This window comes from Hyla sarda, unplaced genomic scaffold (assembly GCF_029499605.1).
Source record: "Hyla sarda isolate aHylSar1 unplaced genomic scaffold, aHylSar1.hap1 scaffold_1937, whole genome shotgun sequence".
Lineage (NCBI taxonomy): Eukaryota > Metazoa > Chordata > Amphibia > Anura > Hylidae > Hyla > Hyla sarda.
This window is the reverse complement of record NW_026608593.1, coordinates 29,202-35,720: the sequence shown is the minus strand read 5'-3', so window position 1 is coordinate 35,720 and position 6,519 is coordinate 29,202.

Here is a 6,519-nt window from a genome sequence, read left to right as displayed (position 1 = left end):
GTCACACCAGTAATGGAGGCGATGCGGGCAACCACCACCTCCCAGAAACGGGTCAATGAGGGGCACGACCACCAAATATGGGTCATTGTTCCACCAGGTGCGCCGCAACGCCAACATAAGTCCGGTACAGTGGGGTACATGCGGTGTAGAGTAGAAGGAACCCTGTACCACCGGGATAGTAATTTAAAGTTAGTCTCCTGCGCCCTACATGATACTGACAGTCGGTGACACATGGTAAAAGCAGTCGTCCAGTCCGAGGGAGCAAAGGTCGTGTGTAGCTCCGACTCCCACGCCCCCACATACCTTGGAGGCGATTGCTCAGCCCTATCCATAAATAAGCGATAAATTTGTGATACAGGCCTGAGGGGCGCAGAGTCAGAGACGCACATCTGTTCCAAAGGCGAGAGTGGTCTTGCCAGGAACAGGGTCTGTCCCATGGTCCGGATAAAATGATCTAATTGTAGGTATTGCATCTGGACTAGCGGTGTACGGGAGCGTTCAGGGACCAGTGTCTCATAGGGTTTCAGTCTCGTACCGTCCAAGAAGGTGTTAATCGGGAGGAACCCTCGTCCTGTCATCCCTAAAAAGTCAGTACGGTGTAAACCAGGAGTGAAGAGGGGGTTGCCAGTGACCGGGGTCAGGGGTCCACCTGGTACAATTAGCTCAGTCTTCGTTATATAGCGCCTATAGGTCGTGACCAGCTCCCTCAACACCCAGGGCAGAGTGCGGATGTATTCCCAGGACAGGGCATCTGGGGGCAACCAGGGGAAGGCGGCCAGTTGTTTGCCAGTCCCCAACTCGGATCCCACCCATCTCTTGGACGCGTGACCGTGAAAGAGGTCTAGAAATCTCACCAGAGTGGCTGCAACATAATAGGCCTGACTGTCCGGGACCGCCTGGCCCCCCGCCTGCTTACTTCTCATTAAGACTTGCCTGGCTATCCTTGATGGCCTGTTTGCCCAGATAAAGTCCCTAAACAGCTTGTTTATCTTTTTAAAGAATGCGGGGGGGAGGGTGACAGGCACAGTCTGGAATAGGTAGAGGAGTCTCGGGAGAACATTCATTTTAAGGATGTTCGCTCTACCCAACCACGAAAAGGTATCCCTCGCCCATCTCCGCAAGTCCCCCTCAATCGTAGACAGCAAAGGCTGAAAGTTAAGGGCGTAACAATCCGATAGATTCGCGGGCACCTGGACACCCAGATAGGTAATGGATGTGGAGGACCATCTGAAAGGGTGGGCTTCCTTAAGTCGAGTCACCAACTCCTCAGGGAGGGTCACATTGAGGGCAACACTTTTGGTCAGGTTGATTTTATGGTTACTAAAGTGAGAGTACGTCTCTATGGTCCGCAATATAGCTGGCAGGGAGACCAGAGGGTCCGCGACGTAAAGGAGCAAATCATCCGCGAACGCAGAGCAGGTGTGACTCTCCACCCCCTGTCGAAACCCGGTAATCGCAGGGTTCGATCTTAGGGCAATCAGCAGGTGTTCCATGCACAGAACATAAAGCAAGGGGGAGAGAGGGCACCCCTGTCTCGTACCGTTCCGGATTGGAATGGGAGATGAAAGGGAGCCGTTAATTCGCACCCTCGCCTGGGGGCTATTATATAGGGCCAAAATTCGTCCCAGCATTGAAGGGCCCAGTCCTATCTGCACGAGGACAGCATTCATGAACCCCCAGTCCACCCTGTCAAATGCCTTTTCGGCGTCAAGTGACAGCAACATTAATGATTGGCTAGATGTCTTGGCCTGGTGTATGATAGAGTATGCTCTGACAGTATTGTCCCTGGTTTCCCTCGATTTAACAAAGACAGATTGGTCAGGGTGGACTAGGGGACCAAGAACAGTGGTCAGGCGATTCGCCAACAGCTTGGCAAATAGTTTGGTGTCAACGTTCAACAAGGAGATGGGGCGGTAACTGGCACACAAATTGGGGTCCTTGCCCTCCTTAGGTATCACTGCAATATGGGCATTCAGGGCGTCTCGCGGGAAATTAGATTTGAGGGAGATAGCATTGAACGCCCCGTGCAGGAGGGGGAGCAGGTCATCCCCCAGGGACTTGTAAAACTTGGCCGTGAATCCATCTGGACCGGGGCTTTTCCCCGATGACTGGTTCTTAATCACCGTGGCCAGCTCCTCCTCCCCAAACGGGGCCTCCAAGAGCTCAATGTCCTCCTCAGACAGTCTGGGGAGGGCTGTATCGGTAATATAGTCAGTCAGGCAGAGGTGGGGTGAGGTCGATGATAGGGTGTCGGCGGGCGATGGGAGATTATAGAGATTGGTATAATAAGACTCAAATGCGGCAAGGATATCCTTCCTAAGGAAGGACCTCCCAGTCTGGGACGTGGTGATTGACGGGATATAGAGCGCAGCTCTCTTGTCTCTCAGTGCCCTGGCCAGGAATCTCCCAGGTTTGTTTCCCCACTCATAGAAAGTCTTCGAGCAGTGCTGTCGGTAGTACTTGTAACCATCGTTAAGGAGGGTACAGATGTCGTGGCGGGTTTTGATGAGGGCACGTAAAGAGGATTCCTGTAGAGACCGCTTGTGTTGTGCCTCCAGGGAAGACAATGTTTCGAGAAGACGCCGCAGTCTCTCCGATCTCTCCTTTTTGAGGCGGGAGCCATGTCTGATCAGCACACCCCGCAACACACATTTAAGTGCTTCCCATTGGGTGGGGAGTGGCGTATCATCAGAAACGTGATCAGTTCTGAAATGTGCTATGGTGGTTTTGAGATCGGACAGACAGAGCGTATCAAGAAGTAGAGATTCGTTTAATCTCCAGTTATATTGCGGTCTGGTGAGGGTGGGGAAGAATATTGTGCAGTGAACCAGTGCGTGGTCAGATAGGAATAAGTTCCCAATTTGAGACGATGTCACTCTGGGTAAGTAAAAGTGAGGGAGGAATATGTAGTCCAGTCGGCTGTAAATGTTGTGGGGGCTAGAGTAGTATGTATAGTCTCGATCAGTGGCGTGCTGGAGCCTCCACACATCGCACAGCTGCATGGAGTGCAAAAGTTTCCTGAGTGTACTAAGTTGTCTATAGGAGACAGCAGAGCGCTGCGCGGAGGTGTCCAGCAGGGGTTGTATAGCTAAATTCAAGTCGCCCCCCAATATCAACATGCCCTGTGTGAATGAGGACAATTCCTCTAGCGTACGTGTGAGGAATGAGATTTGCAGTGAGTTAGGGGCATAAATCGTCGCTACAGTCACCACCTGCTCCAAAACCGTCCCCTTAACAAACAGAAATCTGGCTTCAGGGTCGGTTCTGACGTCCAGGACCGAGAAGGGTAGGGAACGATGGAAACCAATCGAAACCCCCTTCGAGCGAGACTCAGAGTTTGTACTATGGAACCAGGTGGTGAAGTATCGACCCAGGCGATCTGGCATATGGCCTGTCTTAAAGTGAGTCTCCTGGAGACATAACATTTTTGTGTGGTTTTTGTGTAAGTGGTATAGAATTTGGGACCTCTTTTCCGGGGTATTAAAACCCTGGACATTTAAAGTGGTTACCTTAACGTCCGACATGATGCTCGTAGTCACTGAGTCCGGAGGAGGGGGTTCGGAGTGCAGGGGTCAGCGGCAAGTCCCAAGTCCTAGATCGGGGGGCAAAAAGACACACAAGGGAAATAGAGAAAGTTAGGAAAAGGAAAAATAAATAGAAATACAAGATCTGTAAAAGAAAAAGCAAGTGTACTTGCAAATAAATCTACCTGCAGCACTAGACGTCTGCGTATCTGGTGTATGTAAACTACACCTACCCTAGTGGGGGGAAGGGTACGATGTGAAAGTATCAGAGCAAGTTCTATAAACGCCCAACGAAATCAGGAAATAACTAGAACTATCGGCTGGGTCCGTCAATCCCAGGCCTCTACAACTGCTAAACAAAGGCGGCGGCAGTTTGTGATACCACCGCCTAAACTCAAGATAAGGGGGGAGCAGCAGCAGCTCGTAGGAGAAATGCTACTGATGGGGAGGTGGGGGAGTGGGGGGTTGAGGGGAAATGGAGGAGAGGGCAGGGGGAAAGGTGTAAGGGGGGAGGGGGCAAGAAGAGGAAGGAGTGGGGGGCGGAGAGGGAATGGTGGAGAGGGCGGGGGGAAGGAATAGGTGGTATAGAGGGAGGGGGGGGAGAAGGAAGAGGTGATGGAGAGGGTGGGGTGGAGGAAGAGGTGGTAGAGAGGGAGGGGGGGGTAGGAAGAGGTGGTTGAGAGGAAGGGGGGGGAGGAAGGGAGAGTGGGTGGGAACTAGATTATGACAGGAGTATAGTCATTGATAGGGCCGGCAGAAAATCAGGTGGGCCACTGGAGGGTATACAAGCGGTCAACAGCAGGCTCGGAGACAGTATTGGTCGTTGATGCGAAACTTAATCACAGTTCCATTCAATCACAGTTCCATTCCCCTCGACTCCGATCTGGTAGGCCGGCGTCTTTGAGGGAGCGGTTCCCCATCAGCCAGGCGCCGGTTCTGGGGGCGTTGTGAAGGTCTCAAGGTTGGGGGGGGGCATAAGGGTCCCTCAGGTAGGCGATCCATTCAGGTAGCGCCAAAGGTGGGAGTCCCAATGCAGTCAGGAAGGGAGAGAGGTCTCCCGGGTGACGTAAGGAGGCTGTCTGGTTTCCAGAGGTGGCATATAAGGCAAACGGGAATCCCCATCTATACGGGATGTTACGTTCCTGCAGGTGTCTCAGCAACGGGCGTAGTAGGGCCCTCTGCCTCAGTGTGCGGCGGGACAGGTCAGGATAAATTTGTAGGATAGCTCCATCAAAGTCTATGTCCCCTTGTAGGCGCACTTTCTGCATAAGTTGCTCCTTTATTGTGTATTTGTGGATACGGCAGATAACGTCTCGCGGTCGAGAAGGGTCCGTGCTGGGAGCCCTAAGAGCCCGATGGACTCTGTCAATTTCAATATGAGTAGTTGGTGGGTGTCCCAGTATCAGGTTGAAAATCCCGGTAACCGTGGCATGCAGGTCAGGCGTTCTGGTAGCCTCAGGAAGGCCCCGTATACGAACATTATTTCTCCGGTTTCTGTTCTCAATGTCGTCTAAGTGATCCGCAAAGGCGTGGTGTGTGGAAGTTTGAGCATTCAGAGCAGTTTGCATGTCCTTTAGTGAGACAGTAACAGAGTCTTTAAAGTCCTCCAGAGCTCTAATCCTACCCTGCATGTCTGCTACATCGCGTTTAACAGGTTGCAAGTCCTGGCGCCAGGCAAATTTGAGATCTGAAGCCAACGCAGACATATCTGCTTTCGTGGGTAGCAGTGCCAGCAGTGCTTGTAATTCGGGGTGCCCCTTAAGGAGAGCCACCGCTTGGGCAGGTGGTGGGAGGGTGGAAGCAATATTCATGTACTCTGGGGAGCCAGCAGGCACTTGACGAGACCCCTGGCTCTGCATACCTTGTCCCCTCTGTGGAGGCCCTTCAGAGGCCAGGTCCCCAGTCATGGCAGTCAGATTATGGGCCAGGGAGGGCGACAGCCAGGGTGGGGATGCAGTGGGAGATCCCTGGATAAAGTGGGGGTCATCCTGGGTAGGTAGATCATGCGCCCCTTCTCCTTCTGGAGGGTTGAGAGGGGAGGATGGTGAGGGGGGTCCCTCTTGGCTTCTGAATATGGAGGGGATGCTAGGGGATGGAGAGGGAGCCCTGCATCCCTCCATGGCAGTAGAGAGCATAGGAGACAGGGCCTGGGGTGGTGGCGTGCTCAGGACCCCTCCAGCACTCACCTCCGTCCAAGATGTTCGGGGCGCAGCTCCAGCGTGGGTCCCCGGCTGCCCGCAGGCATCCTCTATGAGGCAGTCCATGAGGTGCGTTTGTGAAGTACATTGCGCATCTCCACGCGTCTCTTCCGGCAGTTGCCGCGTCACCCGGAGCCCGGTCTCCACAGTCCCCGGTGGCAGTGAAGGTTGTGTTGGGCCGCGAGGGGCTCTGGTCGGTAAGTCCAGTAGTGCCGGGAGCGGGGTCCCATGTGGCGCCGCTCCGGTCCCCGCTGTGCGTTGCCTCGTGGCTGGAGGGGAGTGGGCGGGAGTAGTAGAGCCCTGCTGGTCCCGCGCCATCTTGGACTGGGCCGGCATCTTCTGCGGTGGCTCCTGCAGGTCTCTCAGTGGGCCGAAGAAGTTCCGGATCGGGGTCCCTGTGTGCTTGGGTGTCTTGGCGGAGTGTCCCCTCTTTCCTGATCTCCTGCCGACCATTTATAGTGGCGATATCCCCCAATATGACGGCCTGGGTGACGGAGCTCTGTACCTCAGCGTCTTGCTCGTACCATAGCAGGACACGCCCCTCCGAAACTCCTCTTTTATGCTAGATTATTAATTGTAAGGATCCGCTAGGGAAGGGAAAAGACCGGTCTCTCTTTATGTGGCCGGGGGGGGGGGGGGGGGGATGGGATGTTATGGGGTATTAACATAGAATGTAATTATTGTTATATATGATGTGATAAAAATAAATTTAAATAAAAAAAACAATGCTTTGTTACTTTTTTAAAATCTTTTGTTAATAAGAGACATAGGATAAAAAAGTTTTTCTATAACGTAGT